This window comes from Rattus norvegicus, chromosome 6 (assembly GCF_021556685.1).
Source record: "Rattus norvegicus strain SHRSP/BbbUtx chromosome 6, alternate assembly SHRSP_T2T, whole genome shotgun sequence".
Taxonomy (NCBI): Eukaryota; Metazoa; Chordata; class Mammalia; order Rodentia; family Muridae; genus Rattus; species Rattus norvegicus.
Window position 1 is genome coordinate 111,491,125 of NC_141539.1, and position 16,858 is coordinate 111,507,982.

The window sequence follows — 16,858 nt, forward strand, 5'->3', positions numbered from 1 at the left end:
AGGGACTTCCTCAAAAAGAGGAAGGTGACTAGTGAGAGGGGAGGGACAAAAGATAGTGCTGGTGGGTAATGATGATCAAAATATATTATGTAGAAAGATGTCTTAACAAAACCCATTACGTATAATTAATATGCTAATAAACTTTTAAAAAAAAGAATTGCCTCCTTCTAGGCAAAAGACTGCCAGTCAAGAGGACTTGACTTATCTGGTCAGGGTGCAGCCATGTGATACAGGCTGGGCCAATGAGAACCTCTCCTAGGAAGAACTTCTTTCAAGGGAAAGCTCTCAGAGATGAGTGTAGCCATTCCACCAACACAGGAGGAGCCCTGGACAGGGAACTCCTGGGTAGCTGTCCCGGTTCCCGCTGTCTTCTGCACCTTCCCTTGTATTCTATGAGCTAAATATATTGTTCCAGTAAATTCATAATCCAAAGACAGTGACCGTATATGGGTGTCCCAGAGAGGGACACCTTGTCCTGACCCTCAGGGCTCCCTGAGTGGGTTCTGCAATGTCTATGCCTTATTAAAAGCCAGGCATGGGCTGGAGAGATGGCTCAGAGGTTAAGAGCACTGTCTGCTCTTCCAGAGGTCCTGAGTTCAAATCCCAGCAACCACATGATGGCTCACAACCATCTCACAACCATCTATAATCAGACCTGGTGCCCTCTTCTGGCCATGCAGGCAGAAAGCTGTATGATGTATACATAATAAATAAATAAATAAATAAATAAATAAATAAATAAATGTTTTTTAAAAAATTAAAAAGAAACGATTCTTCAAGGCCAGGCATTCTGCTAACCATGCACCAGTCCCCAGAGCAGTAGCTGACGGACGACCATTGCGGCTTCTAGCAGGAACCACCTACGACTTGGAAGACTCCATAAAGAGCTGAGCGCAGCCTCTAGCTTCATCCCCATCAGTCCATCCCACACCAAATACAGCTGCCTGGCTTTAAATAATGGCCGGGGTTTTGAAACCCCAGAGCTTTATGATTGAAGGTTTGCTCTCCGGGATGATGTTACTGGAATATGGTGGGAGCTTTAGGAGAGCAAGGTGTTTGTTTTCAGACCAGAGACATGGGACTGAGAGGCACATTTTGCATTCCAAAGCAGACCTGGCCTCCAGGTTCTCCCAGCATCCCTCAGTCCCTACCTGGCATACCCTTGCCCCCAACCCTGAACTTTCTAGCACAGGAGTTGGGCTGCCCTCCCCTCAGAGGCTCCTCCCTATATAATCCAGACATGTTGGTCTTTTGCTCTCCTCTTCTCTCTCTGTGTACCTGTATACCCTCCCATCCCCCTCACCATGGTGACTCCCCTAACTTTAATCCTTGAGGCCAGTGAACTCACCTGAGAGCAGCCTCCCAATAAACCTGCCTTGAATATTATCTGATCTGGCTTGAATTGGCCCATTTCATCATCGGCGGAGAAGTAACCAATCACAGAAGCTCCTCAACCTCCATCTTCTTTTGACCGTTTTGAAGCCCTGGCAAAAGAAAGAAAGGCTGGCACGGTGTTCTCAATACGGAATTGTCAAATTCTGCAGTGCCAAGTGCCAGAAAAGAGCTTGGCCAGACCACAAGTGGGAATGCAAATGTCTTAAAACTGCAAGTCCCACTGTGACTCCATGACTCTTCTAAGCTGGGTCATTGTCAAATTTATGGATTAAAAAACCCTCAGTCAGAAAAACTTTACCCGTTTTACGATCTGGAGTCCAATATTAACAAACTCATTGCAGATAAGAGGACCTGAGGCGACTTGCAAGGACAGTTCAACATTTCACGCCAGAAGCAAAAAAAGAGAGACCAAAATGTCTGCATTATACAAGGAAGAGCCTCTGGGGGGAGGGCAGCCCAGCCCTTGGGCTGGAAAGTTCAAGGTTGGGGGACAGGGTGTCCCAGGTAGGGACTGAGGGATGCTGGAAGAATCTGGAGGCCAGGTCTGCTTTGGTATGTAAAATATACACCTCTGTCCCTTGTCCCTGGTCCGAAACCAAATACAAGGGTTAAGGGGAATTCCTTAGATCACTGAAGGTGTACCCTTACAGGAGATTCTGGGGCTCTGCTGTCCTTCATCGTCCTAGTCCCTCTGTCCCTCTGACCCTCTTCTCTCCGCTGTATTAGTGACTTTTCTATTGCTGTTATTAGACACAATGACCAAGGCAGCCTGTAGAGGGAAGGGTTTATTACAGTTCCAGAGTGATGACAGTCCTGCCCTCTCTCTCCCTACCTCAAAATGCTTTCGTGACGTTATTTGAAATAAGCACTGGGATGAGCGTGAAGGACAAAATAGTAAAATAACTGCAGCGGGTGGGGTAGGGGCGGTAAGGAAAGGGAATGTGTTCCGTAGGAAGGCAGAGACTGCCGGTGGCATCCTTTTGAGTCCCATTTTCTGTTCGTTAAGTTTTCAGAAACTGTTGTATCCCCCATCTTAGATACAGAAAAAGAGGCTAGCTGGTTTGCCAGTGTTAATTAAGTGAGGACACAGTACTCAGGCTGGAAAAGTTGGAACCTTTGGGTCAGGCTTGAGATGCTAGGGGAAGGTTCTCTAGTCCCACCTTTCAGGCAGAGCCACGAGGGACAGCAGGCCTGGGTGGTGCTGCCACCTAGTGATAAAATGGAGAACTGCACACTCAATTTTTGGTCCCTGTTTCTTACTGAGCTGACCCCGCTGAACTTCCCGCCAAGGCTTTGCCAGGAATTCCTTGCTCTACCAGGAATGGGGTGCACAGCTATGACCTATGGATGTAAGCTGCCACTTCTATGGGCACCCCCAGAGCTCAATATAAAGGGATTCATAAACGAATGACAGGAAGCGCTCTACAGTTTGGGGGTTCCACCTGGTCTCCACGTATCACCTCTGAAGACATTTGATGTGAGGGTCAACGCTAATCCCATCCCTCCTCTATGGCAAGTCCTCTGCTTTCTGTACTGTCGAACTCGCCTCCGGCCATCAAGCACCAGCTAGCTCTCTGATCACAGAGCAGAGAAAAACCCTGCCAGGCTGCCCCGTGCCCCACTTCTGTCAGTTGGATTCACCTGCCAAGACCTATTTGTGTTAGCATAGTCATTCAGACACAATGACTCAAGAGTCGGTGGGGGGAGGGGAGCTGTGTCAGCAGACTGGTTTTCCTGACCTTTATGGCAGTGAGGAGTCACCTCAATCTGAAACGTGTGGCTGCCTAGTGATTTCAGTCTTAACTGAAATACTGAGTGTGATCAATGGGGAGATAAACAGAAGCACTTCCCCATTTCCACTCTGTGTACATAGCTCCCTCTGGATCTTCTCTCTTTTTCCAGGTCCATGACACCTGAACCATGAAAGCCAGTGTTCTGTCCCCTTTCAGATATGGGCCTCGGCATTTTATTGTTAGTAGAATAACAATAACAATTGTTAGTAGAGGATAAAGGGTCACTCTTTAGAAGAGCAAACCTCTCAGTAAATGTGAGCCTCATTCTGGCCAAAATTAACCCAGTAGCTTCTTGGTCTAGTCCTTAAAGTTTGCCTCTAACATGCATAATTGGTACTGCAAAACCCATATTGGCTAGTTTTATCTCAACTTGACCCAAGCTATAGTCATATGAGAGGAAGAAACCTCACTTGGGAAAATGCCAGCAAGCAGGCAAGGCTGTAGGGTATTTTCTTAATTAGTGATTGAAGGAGTAACTCTAATTAGGACAGAAATTAGTTCCAGAATCGTGGGGCATTACTGTGATGGACATGACCATGTTGATTTTGGAAGAACTGGATAAAGACTTGGGCGCTTTGGGTGAAAAAGACAGAAAATGAAAAACAAGACTGTTGAAAACTTGGTGAGCTGTTCTGTGGGAACCTGGAAGGAAAGAGTTGAGAGAAATGCAGAAGATGGTGGCATTTGGAAGGAAGTTTGGAAGGAAGCATGAGAATTACTTATAGCTTTTCAGGGCTGCCGCATATCAAGACAAGGTTTCTCTGTGTAGCCCTGACTGTCCTGGAATTGGCTTTGTAGACTAGATTGGCCTCAGACTCACAGAGCTCCACCTGCCTCTGCCTCCCTCGAGAGCTGGGACTAAAGGTGTGCGCCACCACCCAGATGCATATTTCCTGTTTTTGAATTAAGATTCTGTGCTTCTGGGCTGGGGATTTAGCTCAGTGGTAGAGCGCTTACCTAGGAAGCGCAAGGCCCTGGGTTCGGTCCCCAGCTCCGAAAAAAAGAACCAAAAAAAAAAAAAGATTCTGTGCTTCTGGTCAGCTGGACCTACAGAGTCAACTGTAATTACAAGAGACCAGTGCCACTGAATTGAAACCTTTGCTTCACTGGGACACCTGATGCTGGTTTAACTGGAGCTGTGTCACCCACCAGCAGTGATTAAGAATTGATCAGTACCAAAAAAAAAAAAAAAAAAAAAAAAAGGGGGTTGGGGATTTAGCTCAGTGGTAGAGCGCTTGCCTAGCAGGAGCAAGGCCCTAGCAAGGCCCTGGGTTCGGTCCCCAGCTCCGAAAAAAAAAAAAGATTTGATCAGTACCCAGTACCACTAAGGTGGAATCTTCTAGGGAAAGGGGTGTCCTAAGTCAGCACACAGAAGCTGTGTTCCAGAGGTGGCCAAAGTTATGTCTTGAGTAGACAGCCAAATTTGGTAGTTCAAGAGTCACACAGGTGGTACTGGTTTTAAAGACACGAAGGGGTTCATAAAGAACAGCTGAGACTTGGCACTGTGAGAGGTCAGGAAAGGGCACTGGAGAAGGTGCAGGATTGAAGGGGGTCATGAAGAGAGCCCAAGAGAGGCTATTGGTGAAAGTGCAGCCCAGTTGCAGAAGACCCTGGTCTTTTGGAGATGCTAGTGCCATGGGTGATCACCAAGGACAGCATCAGTGGTGGAGTCAGCCAGCTGGAGCCTAGAAGACAAGCTGTGTGCGCTGTAGAGGGCAGAGCCAGAGAACTAACCCAAGGCCTTCGGAGGAGTTAGACGATTGTGAGTCCTAGACATTGGACACTTGAGTCATTGATACTGTTGGTGTCAAGAGATTTTGGCTGGGTATGGTGGCACCCAAGAAGCAGAGGTAGATGAATCTCTGTGAGTTTAGGACCAGCCTAGTCTACAAAGCCAGTTCCAGACAGATAAACCTACACAGAAATCCTGTCCTGAGAAACCAAAGAAGGAATAATAATTAAAAAAAAAAAAAGAGGGGTTGGGGATTTAGCTCAGTGGTAGAGCGCTTGCCTAGCAACCGCAAGGCCCTGGGTTTGGTCCCCAGCTCTGAAAAAAAAAAAAAAGAAAAGAAAAGAAAAAAGAAAAAAAAATATTTGGGGGTCTTACAAAGGGTTTGGATTTTAAAAGAGACTGGATTTTTTTTCTCTGTGTGGCCCTGGCTGTCCTGGAACTTGTAGACCAGGCTGGTCTTGAACTCAGAGAGGTCCTCCTGCCTCTGCCTCTCAAGTACTGGGATTAAAGGAATGTGCCATCACTGTCCAGAGACTGGGTATTTTTTTTTCTTTTCTTTTTTTCGGAGCTGGGGACCGAACCCAGGGCCTTGCGGTTGCTAGGCAAGCGCTCTACCACTGAGCTAAATCCCCAACCCCGAGACTGGGTATTTTTAAAGAGACAACAACATTTAAAGTACTTGGATTTTTAAGGCTGTGGGACTTTTTAAGTTTGTAAAATGTCTTATATTTTGATGTCTTTATTAATATGTGATCTTGGGAATGAACAGCTACTGGATTCTTGGGGCTTCCCATTGGTAGGCAGCCATAGTTAGACTAGCAGAACCACAGTCTATGAGCCACTCTAATAAATCCACTTTCTCTAGATATAGATAAATTCATTCTACCAGTTCTGTTCCTCTAGAGAACCCTGACTAATACAACTACATAAATTGGTTGCCACAGTGACAAGATACACATGATGTTTGTCATGAAATCCAATGATGTTCCCCATTTTTTTTATACTTGAAATATGTGCATCAGCCGTCTGAACCACTGATTCCTTACACTTGGGGGGTCGCTAGACTGCTCTAAAGATTTCTTATAAACTATAGATCCCCCACTTCCTTTATAAAACACACACGAGCTCATCAAATTTGGCAGTAGGATTCCAGACCCCCAAAGTCCCTCTGTCAACAGGGCAGGACCACAGCTGCTGATACAAAGCAGGACCACAGACACACAGCACTGGAATGAGGTCCCGGGAGAAGCTTTGTGGTCAGCGTGGTAGGCTAAGCCAGGCTGCAGAGGAAGCTACTTGACATGAAGCAGGATCGATGGCTTGGGGCCGAGTCAGTTTGCAGCACAGTATTCAATGCTGAACATAGAGGAACGGGGATGGAGAGCACAATGAAGTGAGGTGCAGGCGAGGGTTACTTGGTGTATATTGCTTGAAAATAAATTATTAAAACTTGGGAGCTTAATAGGTTTTTAAATAATGCATTAATATATTAAAATGCCCCTTTGGGGTTGGGGATTTAGCTCAGTGGTAGAGCGCTTGCCTAGCAAGCACAAGGCCCTGGGTTCGGTCCACAGCTCCCCCCAAAAAAAAGAAAAAAGAAAAAAAAAAGAAAATGCCCCTTTGACAAATGACTCCTGTACTAAAGTGTCTGAGTCAAGTGTCCAGTGACCAAATGATCAGACCTTAGAGGGATAGCTGGGGATACATGGGACAGGAGCCCAAGGACATGTGCACATGCATGCACATGAATGCACATACATGTGTGGACAGAGAGAGAGAGAGAGAGAGAGAGAGAGAGGCCTTTGAAGATTGTCTTTCTTAAAAACCATATCTTATGTACCTCACCTGATGCCTAAAACCCTATTCTTAGAGCTACATTACTGTAACTTTAGGTGTTTATTAAAATAAAGTGCAAATGTTTCCAGCAAGAAAAAACACTTGGGGGGTTGGGGATTTAGCTCAGTGGTAGAGCGCTTGCCTAGCAACCGCAAGGCCCTGGGTTCAGTCCCCAGCTCCGAAAAAAAAAAAAAAGAAAAGAAAAGAAAAAACACTTGGTTAGTTGGACTTTCTACCTTTAATCCCACCACGCAGGAAGCAGAGACTGGTGGATCTCTGTGAGTTTGAAACCACCCAGTTCTGCATAGTGAGTCAGGCAAGCTCGGGCCACATAGTGAGACCCCATCTCAGAGAGGAGGGAGGTGGCTGGAGAGATGACACAGCAATTAAGAGCACTTACTGCTCTTCCAGAGGACATGGATTCAACCCCTAGCTCCCATATGGTAGCTCACACTGTAACTCCAGTTCTTTGCCTTAGGGAATGCAGCACCCCCTCTGACCTCCAGAGGGCGCTGCACACATGTGTCGCACAGAGACACACGCAGGCGCAACACCCATACATAATTTTTAAAAATTTTTAAAGAGCAAGAAAAAAGTCAAGGCCAAAAAGAAAAAGATCTATTTTTTAAAAGGAAAAGGAAGGAAGGAAGGAAGGAAGGAAGGAAGGAAGGAAGGGACGGAGGGAGGAAGAAAGGAAGGAAGGAAGGACTACTATGAAGGAAGACTAAGGGTAGGGCGGCTCAAATTAGGAGTGCTCCTAGGTCACACACTGGTCACAGGAATGGTCCTTATGAAGAAGCAGGGCTGAGAAAGAGGGAGCTTCACAGAGGGAATGTGCATGACCCCCAAGGATAGCCGGGCCACTGGAAAGCACAGGTGGCTTTATTTGGTGGTGACATGAGGAGGCGTGATGCCAGCAGGGAAAGAGAAGTGACTCGGGGCTCACTGATTTTCATACCATTTGGCTATTGGGCTTTCATGGAAATTCACATTCTGAATTTAAAGTAAGTTGGCATAGTCCCTGGTGTCTATCATCCCAGCACTGGGGAGGTAGAGGTAAGAGGATCAGGAGTTCAAGGTCATTGACAGTGACTTGGAGGTCAGCCTGGTCTACATGAAGACCTGTCTCGAAAGCTACATACATATGTACATACCTGTATACACATCCCCCTGCCACTCCAGACAGGGTTTCTTTGTGTAGCCTTGATTGTCCTAGAACTCACTCTGTAGACCAGGCTGGCCTTAAACTCAGAGATCCGGCTGCCTCTACCTTCTGAGTGCTGGGATTAAAGACTGTGCCACCACCTGGCTCTTTTTTCCCCTCCCTTTGGCATTGGGTGAGGTAGTGGGGGGTGGTAAAGGACAGAAACAGGCAGGCATCCACAGACGCCTGCCTTGTCTCTCTTCAATTCCCGCAATGCAACATTTCAGAACTGAAGTTATTAGTCTCACCACTTGTAGTTGTTTGAATAGGTATGACCAACGTAGACTCGTGTGTTTGAATGCTTGGCCCATAGGGAATGACTGTACTAGGAGCTTTGTCCGTGTTGGGATGGGTGTGGCCTTGTTGGAAAAAGTGTGTCATGGGGTGGGCTTCGAGGCCCTTTACTCAAGCTCCACCCATTGCAGTAGAGACCCTTTCCTGGTTGCCTGAGGTAAGATAGTTCCTCCTGCACCATGCCTGCCTGGATGCTGCCATGCTGCCACCTGGATAATAATAAACTCAAGCTCTGACCCTCTAAGCCAGCCCCAATAAAATGTTGTCCTTAGAAGAGTTGCCTTGGTTATGGTGTCTGCTCACAGCAGTAAAACCCTAAGACACCCCCCACTCACCCATGTTCCCTAAAAACCCAATTAGGACATTATCCTGACTCCAGCCTCACCATGCACATCCACAGTTCAAATCCAGCCTCCTCCTTCTGCCACCTGCCTACTCCTCCCCATCCTGCCAGCTCTGTTCAGTTCATGAATCTCATTCTCACCTGGGCATCCTCCTATGACGTCTCTGTGTCCTCAACAAGGCTGGATTCTCTCCATAGCAATCAGAGTCACCTCTCCCAGCATTAGAACTGACACCATCATCTACTTAAACTTGCTGGTGCCTTCTTTGTGCTCTTAGGATCCAGCTTCTCCTCCCTCTCCCTCTCCCTCTCCCTCTCCCTCTCCCTCTCCCTCTCCCTCTCCCTCTCCCTCTCCCTCTCCCTCTCCCTCTCCCTCTCCCTCTCCCTCTCCCTCTCCCTCCTTCCCTTCCTCCCTTCCTTCTTCCCTTCCTCCCTTCCTCCCTTCTTCCTCCCTCCCTTCTCTCTCCCTTTCCTCTTCCTGTCTCTCTTCTCATCTCCTCCTTTCCACCCACCTCTCTCTCTTCCCTTCCCTCTCCTCCAGCTATGCCAGTTAGGCTCAATTTCAAAACACAAAACAAAACAAGCTCTCTTTCCCAGTTCAGGGTCCTTGCTCATTTGTCTTCTCTGACTACCCTGACTTTCTCAATTTTGTTGACTCAAATTCCAATCAAGATCTCTAGCTCATCTTTACAAACCATTAGGTATGTTCCTCAGATCTTTTACCCTATCCCCCCAACCCCGCCCCCATGCCTGTGCATACAGGTGTACTTGATTGGCAGCTACCCTATCACCATGACTACAAGCTCTGGGAAGGCAGGGAGGAACCACATCTGTTTTGCATTATGAATCCTCAACACCTACTACCAAGGCTTATGTCTTAGTTGTCAGAACCCTATCAAGCGTCTCTAAGACACTTCCTGAGGCCTAGTTTTACTAGTCTGTGACTCAGCATGGCCCTCTCCCATTGCATTCACCATGGCACCCTGAGACAATCTGTCCCACCACGACTGTGTGGCTACTTGGAGGGCAAGAACCCCATTTTTGTTAAGTTTCTTTTCTCTATACCCAGGGTCTGACTTGTGGGAGGTTAGGAATGAATGAATGAATGAATGAATGAATGAATGAATGAATGAACAGCTCTCAGTTTTCCCAGCTTAGGTTTCAACCCCATAAACATCAGAGCAGAACCTGACCATTCTGTCTATATTCTCTCCAACACAATGGGCCCCAATACCACAGAGCTTTACCCAGTCAGCACCTCTCTGCTTTGTTACCCCACACACCTTCTTACTATTGTCCTGGCCATCAGCAAAGCTCCCTGAATATGGTTTTCCCTATTCTGTTATGCAAAGAAGGCCCCACAGCTTTTGGCTTTCTACAGATTATACAAAACAAAACAAAGCAAAACAAAACCTCCGTACGCTGCCTTGTGTGTTTTAGTCTTATTTCTTGAAGAAACATTTTCACTTTTTATTCATTTAACCCACCTTAAACTTTGAGGTTACCTGAGGTGGGACTCCTCTAAGAAACTAGGCAAGAAGTCAGTCCCTCGTCCTCATGGGGGATGGACATGGAGCGGAGTTTGAAAATGAAGAGGATGTGACCCGGGAACTTGAAGGACTCACACATGACTTGAAGTCAATGAGAGAATGGGACAGGGCTTACCATGAAGGTGCACATGTAGGGTGGGTCAAACCCTCTAAATCACAGCAGGGTATGGAGTTGCTTCCTCACAGGGCAACTCTTGCCCTGCCCTGAAGATGGTGTGTGCAAGGCATGCTGGATCCATAATGCTGGTGGGAGCTACAGGTGGTTCTACACATCTTACGATAAAGAGGGGAGCGGGCAATGGTGGGCAAGGTGTCCTAAAGGATGTCACAGAGGCTTTGTGTGGTAGGCTGAGGGATGCTGCAAATGGCCACTGGAAATTTTGAGGCTGCGGAGTGACCTGAAACGTCTAAAAAATCCCATCAAGTGGTCTGCTGGTAAGCTCAAAGAAAGAACAGTGAGAGAGGCTGAGAGGCCGAACTAAGATGGCGGCAGTGGGAAAGAAGAGGAGGAGATCGGCAAGGGAGCCTTGACCGTGATTGGAGGAGAGTTCTGGGCAGTTCTCAGGCACTGGGCTTCTATGGGTATGGCACAGCTATTCGCCTGCAGGATCCTGGACATGTGGACCTTGGCATGGTTCAGGAGATGGAGGAAAGGGAAACTTACTGAGTTGTAAGTGCAAGAGATAAAACGCTAAAGAAGTTATAAGTGTGAAAGACAGTAGACACAAAAAGGTCTGAACCGAGCTAAACAAGATTCAGGAGCGAGCAATAGGCGGTAGGTAACAGAGCCTCTGACTCCACAGCCAGTGTTGCCAAGGCGGCCTGACGCGTCTTTGGATAAATACAGCCTAGCTGAGCAGGCATTTTCCTCCACCGAGGCCCAGGGTTAGGAGTGTCAAGCATCCATCTTAGCACTCACATTGTCAAACCCAGAGCTGACCGCACCCTAAGTGTCACCTAAGGGTTTTTGAGAAATAGCTCTATTAAAGTTGCTTCGACCTGACCTGTTTATTTATGTGATCTATGTGTATGAACATGTTTGTGTGTATGAATAATATGTGCATAGGTGTGTGAGTGTGTGTGTGTGTGTGTGTGTGTGTGTGTGTGTGTGTGTGTGAAGGTCAGAGATTGATGTTGGGCGTTTTCCTCAATGACTCTCTTCCTTATTCTTTGAGACAGGGTCTCTCACTGAACCTGAAGACCAGCTAACTGCCAAGCCCCAGGAATACTCCTGTCTCCACCTTCAACACTCCTCATGCCCAGCTTTTGGTGATCCGAATTCACATCCTCGACAGCAGTGATGCCGCACACCTTTTGTCCCAGCACTTGAGAGGCAAAGGCAGAGGCAGAGGCAGGTAGATCTCTGTGAGTTTGAGGCTAGCCTGGTCTACAGAGGGACAGCCAGGGCTACACAGAGATACCGTCTCAAAATAAATAAATAAATAAATAAATAAATAAGTAAATAAGTAAATAAGTAAATAAGTAAATAAGTAAATAAGTAAATAAGTAAATAAATAAGCAAACAAAAAACAAAAAACAAAAAATGAACAAAAAGATTGACATTCTCATGTTCACCCAGCAAACCCTTTTCCAACACAGCCACTTCCCCAGACATGGCTCAACTTTATGTTCGTTGGTGGGCATTTTATTTTTCTAAAGTGAAAGTTCTTCGTGTTCTAAGGAATGCAACACTCACATCAAAAACATCAGTTGTTTAGCCCTCTTCCTGGCTGTCCTGAGGCAACTTAACCTCACGATTCTTTTGGTATGCACCACCAAGCTCTAAGTCACATGGGTATATGGATACTTCCTGATCTTTTCTGGGTTATGCAAAATAGTTTAACTCTATGTGCCCCATCCTCCTCTTACACACACACACACACACACACACACACACACACACACACACGCTTGCTTCCTATTCCCACTCTCCTCAATTTGTTGACCAAATGACCAAGCCAACTCAGTCAGCCAAAGAGGGTTTCAAGGGAGGGTGTAAGGATTGAAAAGAAGAAATACAATTAGACCACATTATAACAAGGCTCCAGCCAGTGCCCAGGCTGACACAGATTTTTCTCCAGTCTGCTTTTTACCATTTAGGCACATGCAAAGATAGGGTCAGTTCTTAGAACAAAGGCAGAGGAGTTGAACGTGGCAATAAACCAAGTCCCATGGTACTCAGGGACTTAGCAAGATGATCTCTTGAGCCTACTTCCCCTTCCTGGCCCAATGTCAAACTCCTGCCAATTTTCTAGAAGTAGGCCCAAGATCTCTACACAAAAAAATTCTTTTTTCTTTTTAAAATTTTTGTTTTATCTTAATTTCTATTTTTTTATGTCCGCATATTTTGCCTGTGTGTATGTCTGTCTGTCTGTGGACCACTTATGTGTCTAGTGCCCACAGAAGCTAGATGAGAGCATCAGATCCCCGGGAGTCGGAGGCTTCTGAGCTGCCCAGTCTGAGTAGCACTGGGGAGCAGGTGTGAGCCCGGTTCTTATTAACCGCTAACCATCTCTCCAGCTCCAGATCTCCCCTTTGAACAATTCTGATAAACTGTTTTTAAATCTCCCTGATATGTTAAATACTTTGTCCCCAATTTTCTGAACTCCCATGCTGAGTCTGTAGACTCGAATTGAGCACATGTGCAGTATAGCTCATCTCACTAAATGGTGCAGAGTAGACAAAAGTGGACATGAGTTCTTAGCTAGAATGTGCGGGGAGATAAAACTAACAGACCGTTGGTGAGCAGGCAGTGTAACACATCCCAGTTACTCATAAATGACTCGAGAACAGCATTACGAATTTGAAGCAATAGCAGAATATCCTGGGGCCTCGATCTACTCGTCTAGTTGGAGATAAAGCCTTCTCACACCCTCATCAAACTCCTTGTCTCCCATACCTGCAGCCCTTGTTTAACTGGTGGGAGGGGTGGACATTTTTTTCACTTCAATTTAAGTGTCAAGCTGTTCTTAACCACTAGGAGGCAAACTTTCCTATTATCATACAGTGGGACTGTAAAACTGAGTTCTCGTCAGAGATAGGGGGGAGGGAGAAGGAGAGGGAGAGGGAGGGAGGGAGGAGCGAGAGGAGGGAGAGGGAGAGGGAGAGGGAGAGGGAGAGGGAGAGGGAGAGGAGGAGGGAGAGGGAGAGGGAGAGGAGGAGGGAGAGGGAGAGGGAGAGGAGGAGGGAGAGGGAGAGGGAGAGGAAGAGGGAATGAATTCATTCTCTGGGGATAGGGCCCAACCCTACACCAAAACCCTCCTCTATCAGAAAGAACTCCCTAAGATGTGTAGGCCCATTTTCTTCATGGTGTGCCCGCAGACACCTGTAGATGGGGACACATAAGTAAAGAGGACATATAGGAAGCTACTCAATACGTGTCTTTATGATGGATGAATAAGGAATAAAGAACCTCTCTATGTAACATCCACCTAGTATGAATAGGGCTGCCTGCACCCTGGTAAAAGGCAACCAGAAATATTCACCCCTCTGATGACTGCCCAGATACTTTTTTTTTGTCTGCCTTTTGAGATAGGATTTCCCTGTGTAGCCCCGGCTGTCCCGCAACTCCCTCTGTAGACCAGGCTGGCCTCAGACTAAGAGATCTGCCTGCCTCTACCTCCCAAGTGCTGGGATTAAGGGCGCATGCCACCATGCCTAAGTCAGGCATGTTTAACACTCAGTTGACAGATGTTCAGAAATTACATCCCTTTACCAAGATCCCAAAGAAGAACAGAATTTCTAATCTAAGTAGAGCCAGAGCTCACAACAAACTAAACTCACTCCCATCCCACAACAAAAAGAAGCTCAAATCTTCCTTGAATCTTAAATTAGACCCTGGAATTTGCCACTAGACCACAGTTCTGCCCTGAGTGTAGGGGAAGAGCCATGGGGAGCAGGGCTATGTCTTGTGGTTGTTTGTTCTGATCCTAATTATGGAAGTCTGAAGAACAAGTCACACACACACACACACACACACACACACACACACACACTACACTCCTGCACACACACACACACATAAACATGCCCAGATGCATGAACTTGAGCACACACACAGCCTCAGTTTCCCTATCTGTCAGAGAATATACTGTAGGGCTGGCCATGTGACTCGGTGGACACAGCACCTGCTCACCATGCACAGACCCTGGCTTGGATCCCCAACACTAGATAAGGCAGGTGTAGTGGCCCACACTTTGCAATCCCAGCGCTTGGGAGGTGAAGGCTGAGGGCATAAAGAGTTGGAGGCCAACGTGGGCTACATAAGACCCTGTCTAAAAACACTAACAACAACAAAAACCAAATGTAGTCTCAGAGTTTGGGAAGGGAGCATGGCCACCTAGGGGAAGGATTCAGAAGGTCTTTAAGAAAGTAGATGTTCTGTACTCCCTGGAGGAGGAGAACATGAGAAGGACTGGGAGAGGGGTTGGAGATTTAGCTCAATGGTAGAGCACTTGCCTAGCAAGCACAAGGCCTTGGGTTTGGTCCCCAGCTCAAAAAAAAAAAAAAAAAAAAGAAAAGAAAAGAAAAGAAAAGAAAAGAGAAGGACTGGGAGATCATGGGGTACTGAATGAAAATGGGAACTCTTCAATGGGTCTGAGCTCTCTCTGCAAATATCCCATAAAAAGCCTCTGAAATTCCTACCAGAAAATACATGCTCCCGAAAAGCATTCTACTCACCCAGAAGAGTTTAGAAAAACTGGTCTTCTCTGCTGGGAACCAGAAGTAAATCTCCCCTGAGGCACATGTGCTAGGATTGGGCCTTAGATGGCTTCCAGCTATCCTTAGATGCAATGATTTGGGGTCAACCATTCAGGCCATGACATTCAGAACATAGTGCCATCTGCCAAAATGAAAGCAAAGACCCAATCCACAGTTCTGGAAGTCTCTAAATATACTAACCTTGCTTTTTGGCTTCTGTAGTTGTGCTTCTGGCTAACTGTTCTTGCTAATTAAGATGTGCCAACTCAGAAAATGGCTTTTGCCCTGAGAAAGTCTTGGTGCTACACTGGGATCCCAAAAACCCAGTGTAGCCTCCAGCTAGCTAATACAGACTTTCTGTAGCTTAAACCTGTGTCTGAGCTTGCTTGTCTGGTGGATGCCCCATGACACCATCCACTCTGATTCTACTTTTTAAAAGATTATTATTACTATTATCATCATTATTATTATTTACATTTATGTTCATGATATGTGCTCACATGTCAGCAGGTGCCTGAGGCCAGAAGGAGTCCCTCATGCTGGAGTTACAGATGGTTGTGAGCCACTCAGTGTGAGTGCCGGAAACTGAACCCAGAACTTCTGAGAAAGCAGCAAACCCTGAACCCCTTAAACCCTGAACCATCTCTCTGTGCCACCACCCATTCTTGATTCTGATGTGCAAATTCAAGTTGTAAACAGCACTGCAGAGTTTTAAAAAACAGCGGTTGGGGAAGACAAGGAAGCAGTGTCCCTCAAGATTCAACGTGGTGAACACACACAAATCGTCTGGAGATTCTGTTAAAATGCAGCTTCTAATCCAGGAGGTCTGGGCTGGGCCTGGAGTTCTGGGAATCTTCCCTTTAAACAAGCTTAGGGGCAGGGGGCAGGCATGGTGATCTACACCTGTAAACCCAACATTTAGGAGCAAGAGGACGTGGAGTTCAAGGTTATCCTGAGCAAACCTGTCTCAAAACAAACAAACCAAGCGAACAAATAAAAACGAAGCAAAACAAAACCACCACCAGGTTTCCAGAAGCCACCCAGGCTGTGGCTTACACAGCTCTTGTTTGGTTGTATGGTACCTTGAATGATGGGAAGTACGGCCTTAGTTAGCTGAGTTCTAAAAGGCTTGTTTTCTTGTCTATAAAACGGAGCCAGAAGGCTGAGAGCTTAGCTCATGTTTTCAAAGCGTTGGGTGCGTGCACATACACCATACACATACACACATAACAGATGCATACACAGGGCAAGCACTAGTAACTACATCATAGAATCAGGAGGTAAAGCATTAAGCACCTTTATCCCATGCTAGCCTTTTGTCAGGATAGGCAACATTTGCTGAACGAATTCTCAGCCAGGGATTTTTCTAAGGGCCATTATTTCACCATCTACACTTTGCAAAAGAAACTGGGGCTCGGAAACGGTGTTCAGTGACCTATAGTTACAGGCCTAAGTCACTAAACCGGAATTCAACCTAAATTTTAGGTTCTTTATCACTGTGGACCCATGGGGGTGTGGGGACCAGCGCAAGTCCGCATTTTTTTGCTTTCAGGTTGCTAAGAGGTGACTCTCAGGGGATCAGCAGGTGGCAGCGGAGAGCTACGAGGCTGCCAGAATCACGTTGTAATACCTACCACTCCCAGAGCCAGTGCAGAGACTTGGTTCCACAGGCTGTGCTTGGCTCACGGAGTTCCCTAGTGGGAGGCCTCAGGGACCCGTCAGAGACTAAACAAGTTCATATGCGAGTTCACCAAAATAAGACTTTTTCGGCGGGAAGGTCTCTGAGAAAAGCAAGCTTTCCTTTCACCGGGTACGCGGAACTGTCACCTGGAAAGTTTAGCCACTGGCGGGGAGCCCAGGCAAGTGGGAGAAAGTCAGGGATCAGTCTCGAATCCCCCTTCCCGAGCATTTTTTGGGGACTCCGGGCCCCGGTGCACACGCGCTGGCTCGGAGAAGACTCTGACCTCGGAAGGACGTGGGGAATCATTCAGCGAAGTCCTCTGGGAGTGG

At 46.8% G+C, this 16,858-nt stretch overlaps 1 long non-coding RNA gene across 2 annotated transcripts in view; it reads right to left on the reverse strand.

Annotated features, from left to right (window-relative positions):
- Positions 1–16,858, reverse strand: part of LOC108351275 (uncharacterized) — a 40,376-nt gene that overhangs the window by 22,115 nt on the left and 1,403 nt on the right. For both annotated transcript variants that reach the window (XR_015623235.1, XR_015623234.1), the window contains exon 2: positions 1,349–1,484. This is a non-coding gene — a long non-coding RNA (uncharacterized LOC108351275). The remainder of the gene's footprint in view (positions 1–1,348; positions 1,485–16,858) is intronic.